Here is a 13460-nt window from a genome sequence, read left to right as displayed (position 1 = left end):
ATATCACCAGAGTACAGACATGTCTACAGATTAGTATGAAATGACAGAAGTCCCTCAAGCTTATCTCCGTTTTCTACTCTGCAAAAATAAATTTTGGCTCTTAGAAAACCCTGTGTTATTACTCTTGACTTCTCAGTTTTAGGTTTATTTTAGCTCCAGGTTTATGATTATCCATTAACTGTTAATGGAAATTGGGTTCTTTTCCATTTATACACATCTTGTACACACACATACTTTCTATCCCTGCTTTTCTGAAACCAAGCAGGACTCTTGTGGGGCCCTCCTGGATTCAAATCCTTTCTTTGTCTCCTGTTTCTTGTTTGTAGGAAAAAGGATTCAGCTTTCCAGACCTTTGCTGAGTTCCAAGTTCAGTTCAGTTCAATTACTCAGTTGTGTCTGACTCTGCAACCCCATGGACTGCAGCACACCAGGTTTCCCCGTCCATCACCAACTCCCGGAGCTAATTCAAACTCATGTCCATCAAGGTGGTGATGCCATCCAACCATCTCATCCTCTGTCATCTCCTTCTCCTCCTGTCTTCAATCTTTCCCAGCATCAGGGTCTTTTCTAGTGAGTCAGTTCTTCGCATCAGGTGGCCAAAGTATTGGAGTTTCAGCTTCAGCATCAGTCCTTCCAATGAATATTCAGGACTGATTTCCTTTAGGATGGACTGGTTGGATCTCCCTGCAGTCCAAGGGACTCCCAAGAGTCTTCTCCAACACCACAGTTTAAAATCATCAATTCTTTGGTGCTCAGCTTTCTTTATAGTCCAACTCTCACATTCATACATGACTACTGGAAAAACCATAGCTTTGACTAGGCGGATCTTTGTTGGCAAAGTAATGTCTCAGCTTTTAAATATGCTTTAATATGCTGATCATGTATGGATGTGAGAGTTGGACTGTGAAGAAAGCTGATCGCTGAAGAATAGATGCTTTTGAACTGTGGTGTTGGAGAAGACTCTTGAGAGTCCCTTGGACTGCAAGGAGATCCAACCAGTCCATTCTGAAGGAGATCAGCCCCGGGATTTCTTTGGAAGGAATGATGCTAAAGCTGAAACTCCAGTACTTTGGCCACCTCATGAGAAGAGTTGACTCATTGGAAAAGACTCTGATGCTGGGAGGGATTGGGGGCAGGAGGAGAAGGGGACGACAGAAGATGAGATGGCTGGATGGCGTTACTGCCTCGATGAACGTGAGTCTGAGTGAACTCCGGGAGTTGGTGATGGACAGGGAGGCCGGGCATGCTGCGATTCATGGGGTCGCAAAGAGTCGGACATGACTGAGTGACTGAACTGAACTGAACTGAATATGCTGGTCATAGCTTTTCTTCCAAGGAGCAAGCGTCTTTTAATTTCATGGCTGTAGTCACCATCTGTAGTGATTTTGGAGCCCAAGAAAATAAAGTCTCTCACTGTTTCCATTGTTTCTCCATCTATTTGCCATGAAGTGATGGGACCAGATGCCATGATCTTCGTTTTCTGAATGTTGAGTTTTAAGCCAGCTTTTTCACTCTCCTGTTTCACTTTCATCAAGAGGCTCATTACTTCTTCCTCATTTTCTGCCGTAAGGGTGGTGTCATCTGCATATCTGAGGTTATTGATATTTCTCCTGGCAATCTTGTTTCTAGCTTGTGCTTCATCCAGCCCAGTGTTTCTCATGATGTACTCTGCACAGAAGTGAAATAAGCAGGGTGCTAATATACAGCCTTGATGTATTCCTTTCCCTATTTGGAACCAGTCTGTTGTTCCATGTCCAGTTTTAACTGTTGCTTCCTGACCTGCATGTAGGTTTCTCAAGAGGCAGGTCAGGTGGTCTGGTATTCCTGTCTCTTAAAGAATTTTCCACAGTTTGTTGTGATCCACACAGTCAAAGGCTTTGGCATAGTCAATAAGGCAGAAATAGATGTTTTTCTGTAACTCTCTTGCTTTTTTGAAAATCCAACAGATATTGGCAATTTGACCTCTGATTCCTCTGCCTTTTCTAAATCCAGCTTGAATGTCTGGAAGTTCATGTACTGTTGAAGCCTAGCTTGGAGAATTTTGAGTGTTACTTTACTAGTGTCTGAGATGAGTGTAATTGTATCGTAGTTTGAACATCCTTTGGCACGGCCTTTCTTTGGGATTGGAATGAAAATTGACCTTTTCCAGTCCTGTGGCCACTGATGAGTTTTCCAAATTTGCTGGCATATTGAGTGCAGCACTTTCACAGCATCATCTTTTAGGATTTGAAAGAGCTCAACTGGAATTCCATCACCTCCACTAGCTTTGTTCGTAGTGATACTTCCTAAGGCCCACTTGACTTCCCATTCCAGGATGTCTGGCTCTAGGTGAGTGATCATACCATCATGATTATCTGGGTCATGAAGATCTTTTTTGTACAGTTCTTCTGTGTATTCTTGCCACCCCTTCTTTATCTTCTGCTTCTGTTAGGTCCATACCATTTCTGTCCTTTACTGTGTCCATATTTGCATGAAGTGTTCACTGTGTCCATCTTTGCATGAAATGTTCCCTTGGTATCTCTAATTTTCTTGAAGAGATCTCTAGTCTTTCCCATTCTATTGTTTCCCTCTATTTCTTTGCACTGATCATGGAGGAAGGCTTTCTTATCTCTCCTTCCTATTCTCTGGAAATCTGCATTCAAATGGGTATATCTTTGCTTTTCTCCTTTGCCTTTAGCTTCTCTTCTCAGCTATTTGTAAGGCCTCCACAGATAACCTTTTTGCCTTTTTGAATTTCTTTTTCTTGGGGATTATCTTGATCACTGCCTCCTGTACAATGTCATGAACCTCCATCCATAGTTCTTCAGGCTCTGTCTATCAGATCTAATTCCTTGAATCTGTTTGTCACTTCCACTGTATAGTCGTAAAGGATTTGATTAGGTCATACCTGAATGGTCTAGCGGTTTCCCCCACTTTCTTCAATTTAATTCTGAATTTTGCAACAAGGAGTTCATAATCTGAGTCACAGTCAGCTCCCAGGTGGAGGATGGTAACTTCAGGCTGAGCACGAGATTCCTGGAACACCGCCCTTGTTACCCTACCACCAACCAATCAGAAGAAAATCACACACCCCGCAACCCCTAACCCTTATTTTGTTTTTAAAAGCTTGTCCCCAAAAGCACTGGGGATTTTGAGGTTTCTGAGCATGAGTCACACATTCTCTTAGCTTGGCTCTTGTGATAAATCTCTCTCTGCTCCAGACTCCAACATTTCCATTTGTTTGGCCTCCCTGTGTGTCAGGCACAGGGACTTGTGTCCCATAACATCTTCTTTTTCTCTTTGTGGTCATGCTCTGGTGTGGGTCTGTTTGCAATTACTGCACTAGGCATGAGAGTACTCAATGGGCCCTTTCAATCTAGCAACTCATTTCCTTCGGTTCAGAGAAAATTTCCTGAGTAACTTCCTTGATAGTTTCCCTTATTCTGTCTCTTACTGGATCTCTTACTGTCTGAAAGTTACAGCTCCAGGATTGGTTCTCTTACATTCTAAATTTTCATCTTTACCAACTTTCTTTATGTTGTAATCCTCCTATTGTGTTTTGGCTTGTTTATTTTGATTTATTTTATTTCTGTAATTTTTTAAATTTCCAAGAGCTATTTTTTTCCCCCTGACCATCCATGTTAATATTTAAAGAAAAACTCTATTCTGGTTTTATGGTTAAAATGTCTTTTCTTACATCCGTCTGCATTTTTCCTTTTTTATTTTCTTCTCCCTGTAAAGACTATTTTTCTGTACATTGCTGTTTTCTACTTTTTATTTTGGCCCATATTTTTCATATGAGAGACTCTCTTTAGATGTACTATGATTCTTGATGGTCTGCTTGTAAGTGGGAAACTCTTACAGAGCTCATAGGACATACTACAAAGCTCTAAAGTAAAGCAGTCTGGTACTGGCATATGAAGAGGCAAACAAATAGAACAGAATGATGAGTCCAGAAGTAGGTCCAAGAACAAATGGAAATTTAGTATGTGAGAAACATTAGATCTTGATTAATGGGGAGACAGTATTGAAACAACTAAATAGCTATTTGGGAAAAGACAAAGTTGGATTCATTCCTCATACCATACACTCCAAAGCATGAAAGATAAATGAGATGAATAAACTTCACATGCATGAGAGATACATACAAGTACATACAAGTACTAAAGAGAAAATGTAGGTGATTCACTTTATAACTTGAGAGTAGTGACACACTAATTATGACTTTAAATCCAAAAGCAGTGAATGAAAAGATTACTTTGACTATACAAAAATAAAAATATTTTGCAGGACAAAAGATCATATTTCTACCAATACGCAAAGTTAAAAGACACATGATAAACTAAAAGAAACTATTTATGTGTATTGTAGCTTAAAGCAAATTAATGCATAAGAGAAAAGGAATAAAACAATCTTTTAAAAGAAAGATCCTGCAGTTAAAAATTTGAATTAGAAATATCTATATGAAGACATCAATTTTTTCATATATCTCATACCTTTCATTAACTGCAAGAGCCTATAAGCAAAGACAACCCAATGGCAATGAGCACCCTATGCTAAGCACCGGAACCTGGTTCATGAATACCATTTTTCACTAAAACAAACCAAGTCCCCTTGCAGAAATGGCTGATCCAGATCTGGGGCAAACTAAGGACAAGGTGAGCTTGGGAATTCTAGTTGCATCAGAAATCAAGGAAGCATTCAAAGTGTCAACCTGACTGGCTAAAGAATGCTCAGGTAGCTGGTAAACATTACTTCTGGGTGTGTCTAAAAGAGACTAGCATTTGACCTGGTGGAGTAAATAAAGATTTCCCTCCCCAGTGTGGGTAGGCATCATCCAGTCTTTAAAAAAAAAAAAAAAAAAAACTTATGCATTTATTTGACTGCACTGAGTCTTAGTTGTAGCACTCAGGATCTTTGATTTTAGTTGCAGCATATGGGATCTAATTCCCTGACTGGGAATCAAACCAGGTCTCCCCAACTAGGAGCACAGAGTCTTAGCCACTGGACCACCAGAGAAGACTCCACATCCAATCACTGAAGGGTATGAATAAAACAAAACAGCAGAGGAAGGGCAAATTCCATCTCTCTGCTTGAGCTGGAACTTTCACCTTCTCCAGCTCTTGTCCGCTGGAGCTCCTGGCCTTTGGACTCTGATTGGGGATTAACACAATCAGCACCCCCACCCTACCTCCTTTTCTTGGGATTTTGAGTTCATCCCAGGGCTTATACCTTTGGCTCCCTTGGTTCTTGGGCCTTTGAGCTTAGACCAGCTTTCCTGGATCTCCAGCTTACAGATAGCAGATTGTGGGATTTCTCAGCATCCTTGATAATAAATCTCATTAGATACTGGTCCTGTCTCTCTAAAGAACTCTAACTTATAAACGGGATGTGTTAAAAGAACACAGGAGTAGCTTGAAAGGGCTCACACTAGCCAAATTTCTAAGAAGAGATTAAGCATCAAATGTGGCTATGCAGTATTGTAATGACTGGGAATTGTAACAAAAATTGAAAAAGAAAATAATTCCCTGAGTCCAAAGTGACAACCAAAAGATGAAGATAAAATTTAATTTACCACCATTGAGAAGAATATTTAAACATTTCCTTTGGGCTTCCCTTGTGGCTCAGCTGGTAAAGAATCCGCCTGCACTGTGGGAGACTTGGGTTCAATTCCTGGGTTGGGAAGATCCCCTGGACAAGGGAAAAGCTACCCACTCCAGTATTCTGGCCTGGAGAATCCATGGACTGTATAGTCCATGGGCACAAAAAGAGTCGGACACGACTGAGTGACTTTCACTTTCTTCTATAAATTGATCAAAGGAAATAGTTAAGCATTTACCCTGATGTTCAGGAAGAACTGTAGTTCACCCCTATTGATAAGGGAGAGCTTTTCTTTATAGAATGTCAGCTAACACATGTAGAATAAATGATAGAAAATCACCATTTTGCAGCTCCTCCAATGAAATAATCATTTCAAAGAAAGATCTTGAATGTATGCTAATTCATCAGGTTGCCAAGGAACAAGAATGCCAAGGGGTCATATGTTAATTACAAAGGAAAATAGCATGTCTTCACAACTAAGAGACCTCCTAGTCACCATCTGGACAAGTGATGAAACTCAGGGTCACTAACAGAGGGACACCTGGACACTGCGTTTCTCCTGATGTGATATAATGTGAAGTTCCTGCCTTCTCCTTAGCACATTCTTGCCAGAAATACTTTAAACATAGCCTGAACATAACTGAGTCTTTAGTTGGATTCCAATTGGTGGGAAATACAGAAGACAGGGAAACAAGGTTAATGACACTACAAAGAAACCATCAGACGGTTTAAGAATGTGGGACACTCTGCAAGACAGCTGGCTTGGTCTTTTCAAATAGTCAATGTCATTTTTTGAAATGTGGGAATAATTTAGTGAAGACTAAAGAGTAGTGACAAACAGGGGCAATGCATGAAGCTTGACTGAATCTTCTTTTTTAATTTTTATTTTACATTAGAGTATAGTTGATTTGCCTTGGTTCATGGACCTAACATTCCAGGTTCCTATGCAATATTGCTCTTTACAGCATCAGACCTTGCTTCTATTACCAGTTGCATCCACAACTGGGTATTATTTTTGCTTTGGCTCCATCCTTTCATTCTTTCTGGAGTTATTTCTCCGCTGATCTCCAGTAGCATATTGGGTACCTACTGACTTGGGGAGTTCCTCTTTCAGTATCCTATCATTTCTCCTTTTTATACTGTTCATGGGGTTCTCAAGGCAAGAATACTGAAGTGGCTTGCCATTCCCTTCTCCAGTGGACCACATTCTGTCAGACCTCTCCACCATGACCCACCTGTCTTGGGTGGCCCCAATGGCATGGCTTAGTTTCATTGAGTTAGGCAAGGCTGTGGTCCATGTGATCAGATTGGCTAGTTTTCTGTGATTGTGGTTTCAGTGTGTCTGCCCTCTGATGCCTCTCACAACACCTACCGTCTTACTTGGGTTTCTCTTACCTTGGACGTAGGGTATTTCTTCACGGCTGCTCCAGCAAAGTGCAGCCGCTGCTTCTTACCTTGGAGAAGGGGTAGCTCCTCACAGCTGCCCCTCCTGACCTTGAATGCGGAGTAGCTCCTCTCGGCCCTCCTGCACCCGCGCAGCCACTGCTCCTTGGACATGGGAGATCAGTCCTGGGTGTACTTTGGAAGGATTGATGCTAAAGCTGAAATTCCAATACTTTGGCCACCTGATGCGAAGAGCTGACTCATTGGAAAAGACCCTGATGCTGGGAAGGATTGGGGGCAGGAGGAGAAGGGACGACAGAGGATGAGATGGCTGGATGGCATCACCAACTTGATGGACGTGAGTCTGAGTTAACTCCGGGAGTTGGTGATGGACAGGGAGGCCTGGCGTGCTGCAATTCATGGGGTCGCAAAGAGTTGGACACGACTGAGCGACTGAAATGAACTGAACTGAACTGAACTGAATAGTTGATTTACAATATTGTGTTGATGTTGACGTACAATATTGTGTTGATGTTGATGTACAATATTGTGTTTCAGATATACAGCAAACTAATTCAGTTATATATATACATTTATCCGTGCTTTTTCAGATTTTCCCCCCATGTACATTATTACAAAATATCAAGTAGAATTCCCTGTTGACAGTAGGTCCTTGTTGATATCTATTTTATATATAGTAGGTATGTGTATGTTAATTCCCAAACCCTAATTTATCCCTCCCCCCACCTCGATTGGATCTTGATTGAGAAGATAATAAAGCAATAATAAAAAGCTTATTAAATGAAAAATGAGAAAATTTGAGCATAAACTGTATATCCAATGATATTATGGAATTATTATTAATTTTCTTAGGTAAGAAAGATAAGAGTATCATGGCTTTGTAGAAGAGTGTCCTTAATTTTTAGAATATGCAAGTTGAAGTTGTTTAGGGGAAAAGCACATGCTACCTGCAACTTCCAAAGGGTGAAGCATACATATAAAATATGTATATATAGACAGGAAGTCAATATGGCAAAATGTTAACAATTACTGGGCCTAGATAGAGAGTATTAGAGTGATCATTGTACTGTTCTTTTAATTTTTCTATATGTTAGAAAAATTTCATGGTAAATTAGAAGAACAAAATGAAGCTGATATGAAGCCTTGAGTCCATGGGTCACTTTATAGTGTTTCATCTTGACCACAAAACCCCTCCAAAGTGTGTCTTTAGGCCTATTAATATTTTCCTGGCTTAGTCTGATTACACAGGGAGAATGTTCCAGTCTCCTTTCTGTTTAGCTTTAGCCAAACAGGCCAACATTTTGGCCAAAAGGAAGGATAGTGTGTGGAGAGAGGAGTCTTATAACTCAATATATAAAGTTTTACTTAAATCCTGTTTTTAGGTATAGAAATCCTGGCCACAAGAATATCTCGTTTTCCCCAGGCCAGAGAACTGCTCTTTCACTCTTTCCAGAGAATAAACCTCTGGCTTCCTGCTGCTTTGGGCGAAGGACAGTAACCCAGCTGAAAAGAATCTGCGGCTGCTAATGACTGAGCTTTCAGGAGTTTAGTGATACAGATCTGGGGGTTACCTGGACTTTCTCCACTGCTGCTTCAAAATCCATCTTCTCAGGTGTGTTCAGTTATTATCATCTATCTACAGGTCTTCCAGCTCCCAAAATTTCTTTTGTCTCTAATTCTCTTTGTGGGTTTATGCTTTTTTTTTTAAAGTACACTTCTGTGACATTTTATTGGGATTTGAGAAAAGAGCAGAGACTAATGCATATAATCAATCCATCAGCCTTTACTGGAAGTCAATCTGATGTTCTTTAGCCTCTTTTTCCCATATGCTAGTTTGAAAGTTATCTCTTCTTTGTATTCTTTAATGGGTTGTCCTTGAAATTTTTATCTTTCTGTTTGACTTAACAAAGTCTGAAGATAATCAATATTCTTATCTTTTTTCTGAATAATGCAAAGACTGCAGAAAGCTTTCACTTTGACCTCTCCTTTCTCACTTTCCACACTACTTTGGTCTAATAATTTCTTTGTTGTTTCCAACAGCTCCTGTTAAGCAGTCCCTTCATCGATAACACTTATTGAGGCTCCCTGCCATGTGGCAAGAGGTGTTCTGAGCACTGGAAATACAACAGTGAATAAGGGAGACAAAACTACTCATAAAAATGTTTAAAAATTTTTTTTATATATTTACTTACTTATTTGACTGCACCAGGTCTTAGTTGCAGCATGTGGGATCTAGTTCCCTGACCAGGAATCGAACCTGGGCCTCCTGCATTGAAAACACAGAGTGTTAGCCACTGAACCACCAGGGAAGTCCCATAAAAATGTTTTATGTTTTGCCATACACAATACAATATTGTAAAGTTAAAAAAAAATGTTTTATGTTAGATTGAACTATATGAAATTTCTAATATTTTGCCAATTTTTAGTTATAAAAGCTCATCTTAAGTTGGTTAAATATATGTATATTTAAATATACATATATTTATATAAATACATGTAAAATCACTAATGCTTTTAAATTTACCTAAACAGTTATTCATTTCATTGTTTATTGCTTCCATGTTACCTGTATCCCACTTCTCTCTGGGTCTGTTTCCATTTCAGATCCTGAGTAGTTCTTTTTAAAAACATCTTTATTTGTTTATGGCTATTCTGGGTCTTCATTGCTGCAGGAGCTTTTCTCTAGTTGCGATGCACTGGTTTCTCATTGCGGTGGCTTCTCTTTCTGTGGAGCACAGACTTCAGGGCAAGTGGGCTTTGGGAGTTGCAGCGCGTGGGCTCAGAAGTTGTAGCTCTTGGGCTCTAGAGCACAGGCTCAGTAGTTGTGGCGTATGGCTTAGTTGCTCTGCGGCATGTGGGATCTTGCCAGATCAGGGATCAGACCCATGTCTCCTGAATTGGCAGGCAGATTCTTTACACTGAGCCACCAGGGAAGTCCCTGAGTAGTTCTTTGAATGAAGATCTGTAAGTGATAAAAGTCCTTCTCGGAAATTAACCTGTTACCCTTGAATAACAGTTTACTTGAGTATGATTCTTAGTTGGCCATTCATTTACCTCAGTCCTTTGAAAATATATTGCGGACAAGCCAGCTGAGAGTCTAATAATTTTCATTTGTAGATAATTAGTCTTTTCTCTTTGGCTGGTTTTAAGATACTTTGTCTTTGATATTCTGCAGATTCACTATAATGTGTCTTGATTTGTATTTGTTTTAATTTAATTTTAATCTTACTCAAGACTCGAGATGTTCCTTATATGTGATGATTCAGCTCACAACTTTCTTCAGTTTTCAAAATTTCTCAGTCATCATCTTTTGAATATTGCCTGTTCTGAAGTGTCTCTGTAATCTCTGCAGAAATCCTAGTAGGAATATATTGGGCCTTCAAACTCTGTTCTTTATGCCTCTTAACATTTATTTATTTTCATTTTATTTATTTTTGGCTGCTCTGGGTCTTGGTTGCTGTGCTCAGGCTTGCTCCAGGTGCAGAGAGTACGGACCACTCTCTCGTGGTGGTATCTGGGCTTCTCAATGTAGTGGCTTCTCTTGCTATGAAGCATGGGCTCTGGGGTATGCGGGCTTCAGTTGTTGGGATTCATGGGCTCCAGGGCACAGGCTCAGTACTTGTGGCATACAGACTTATTTGCCCCACGGCATGTGGGATCTCTCCAGACCAGGGATCAAACCTGTATCCCCTGCATTGCAAAGTGGATTCTTATCCACTGTACCACCAAGGAAGTTCAAGAACAAGGTACCTTTTCATCTTTATAAATATACATTAAATTTTTTTTTTCTCTACATCCAGGTTATGTTGTCATTTATTGAACTGGAGGAAAAAAAAAAAAGAGAGATGGCTAACGCTCTTCCAAAAGTGCAGCTGTCTGTGAAACCCAGCTAGCCCTGGTGGCTCAGACAGTAAAGAATCTGCCTGCAATATGGGAGGCCTGGGTTCAGTCCCTGGGTTGGGAGGATCCCCCGGAGAAGGGAATGGCAACCCACTCCGGTATCTTGCCTGGAGAATTCCATGGACTGAGGAGCCTGGCAGGGTGCAGTTCATGGGGTTGCAAAGGGTCAGACACAACTAAGTGACTAAGCGCACACACTATGCAACAGGAAAACAGTGAAGACAAGGAAGCTTAAACAAGTTTTGTGGAAATAATCTGGTTCAAGACACTTCATAGTGTTATCTGACTCTCCTTGTTGTATTATCAAAATATCTGGTTGTCCCACTATTTGATGATGTTAAATTTGATCACTTGTTTAAGATAACCCACCAGATTTTTCCACTTCAAAAGTAAAGTTTAGTGATTGATACGAAATCTGTGGGGAAGGCATATACGCAACCCTTTCCTCAATAATGTTTCATTTAATGGTTTTAGCATTTATTGATGAACCTTGCTTGAATCAAATATTCCCTGAGGGTTGCAAAATAGCAATTTAGAAAAATTACAGCATTCTATTCACATGTATTAGCTGTTTTCTTCTATAAGGAAGAACTTTTAGGGTATTGGGTTTTGAATCCAAAGACCTGAACAAAAACTTTTAACCTGAATCTAATGATGAGGAAATAAGTTAAATTCATATCATCTTCTCTGGACTCTTCAAAAGAAGTCAGTGTCTGGGCTGGTGAATAATATTCTTAAGGGATATAAAAACCTGAGGAAGTGTGTTAGATCCTGAATTTAAAAAAAAGACAGAGAGAAAACAGCTATAAAAGCCATTTTGAGAGAACTGGGAAAACTTGAATATATGGTGTACATGAGATGATATTGAAGAATTATGTTACCCTTCGTAGGTGTGATAGTGGTATTCTGTTTATGTCCAGTGTCCTTATTCTTAGGAGATGTATGTTGAAGTATTTAGGGTGAAGTGTCACTCCGTATACAATTATTTAAAATGGTTCATAGGGACTTCCCTGGTGGTCCAGTGGTTAAGATTTTACGTTTCAATGCAGGGGATGTTGGTTCAATCCCTGGTCAGGGAGCTAAAATCCCACATGCCGTGCAGGCAAAAAAATCAAAACATAAAACAGAAGCAATATTGTATCAAATTCAATAAAGACCTTAAAAGTGGTTTATATATTTTAAAAAACTTAAAAATATTGAAATGGGAGACAGCAGGAGCTTTTCCACCATGGCCACTAAGCCGATCTCCGTCCAAGTGGAACCAGGATGCCACATGGGGGCCCTTGATGAGAAGGTTAGTAAACCACTGCTGTGGGAACGAACTCTCCAGGCAAGGCCAGTAGTCAACATCCACATGCCAAAGGATAGAGTCACTGGTCAGCACCAAGGCTGTGGAATTCTTATGTGAGGAAGATGCTGACTCAGCCATAAACATCATGAACATGATCAAACTCTATGGAAAGCCAATACAGGTGGGCTCACAGCAAAAACCTGGATGTGGGGACCAACATTTTCATTGGGAACCTGGACCCAGTTGCTTTATGATACTTTAAGTGCCTATGGGTTCATCTTGCAAACTCCCAAGATTTTGTGGGACCCTGACATAGGCAACTCCAAAGGTTATGCCTTTATTAGTTCAGTTTCATCTGATGCTTTGGATGCAGCGATTGAGCCATGAATGGGCAGTAGCTCTACAACCTCCCCATCACTGTGGGAGGACTCAGAAGGACTCCAGGGGCGAGTGCCATGGCTCAGCAGCTGAACGACTTGGGGCAGCACAGAACCACTCTCCCAGGCTGACCACCTCATCAGCTGTTTGCCGATGCACCCCCTCCACCCTCTGTGCCCAGTCCTGCGGTATCATCTTTGGGGTCTGGGCTTCCTCCTCCATGCATGCCTCCTTCTGGCTCCATCCCATGCCCAGTGCCGCCTCCTGGGGCCCTTCCACTTAGGATACCCCCAGCCATGCCCCCACCACCTATGCCTCCTGGGGCTGGAGGACATGGCCTCCCATCACCGGGAACCCCAGGGGCTGGACATCCTGGACACGGACACTCACATCCTCACTCATGGGTGGGAAGTTCCATCTAGAGATGTCTCAGATGCAGCTGGCCCACGATAGCCCTCATAGCTTGGGACAGCCCCTTGCTGGGCCCCCTGTCTCTGGGGGACAGCCATCACCCCAACCATCACCTGGGATGCCTCACCCTGGACATCTTCCCATGAGCATGCCCACCCCTGCCAAGGGCCTCTGTTTGGCTCTACCATGGGTCTCCCAGGTCCTGTGCCGCCGCATGGTATGCATGGACCTCCTCTACTGATGCCCCCTCATGGATGGATACACTGGCCCTCCCTGACCTCCACCCTATGGCTACCAGTGGGGGCCGTTCCCTCCACCCAGACCCACTTCCTGCCCTCGAGTTCTCCCTCGAGGCCCACTTCGAGGCCTTCTCCCTCTATATGTCTGTTTACTTCCCTGGACCAATCAGAGTTGCTATAGCACTGAGGGGCTAAGGCACTAATTCCTTGCAGGCCTTTCTTTTGTAAGTGTAATTTTTCTCACAAGAGGTTTTATT

General features: G+C 41.4%; 1 pseudogene; it reads left to right on the top strand.

Moving 5' to 3' along the window:
- The first annotated feature begins 4601 nt into the window (after positions 1–4601).
- LOC128060656 (splicing factor 3B subunit 4-like) lies at positions 4602–13406 on the top strand (annotated as a pseudogene).
- Positions 13407–13460: the final 54 nt, after the last annotated feature.

The sequence above is a fragment of the Budorcas taxicolor genome, chromosome 15 (genome assembly GCF_023091745.1).
Source record: "Budorcas taxicolor isolate Tak-1 chromosome 15, Takin1.1, whole genome shotgun sequence".
NCBI classification, from domain to species: Eukaryota; Metazoa; Chordata; class Mammalia; order Artiodactyla; family Bovidae; genus Budorcas; species Budorcas taxicolor.
The sequence above is the reverse complement of the archived record's forward strand: the minus strand, read 5'-3'. Positions and strand labels throughout refer to the sequence as shown.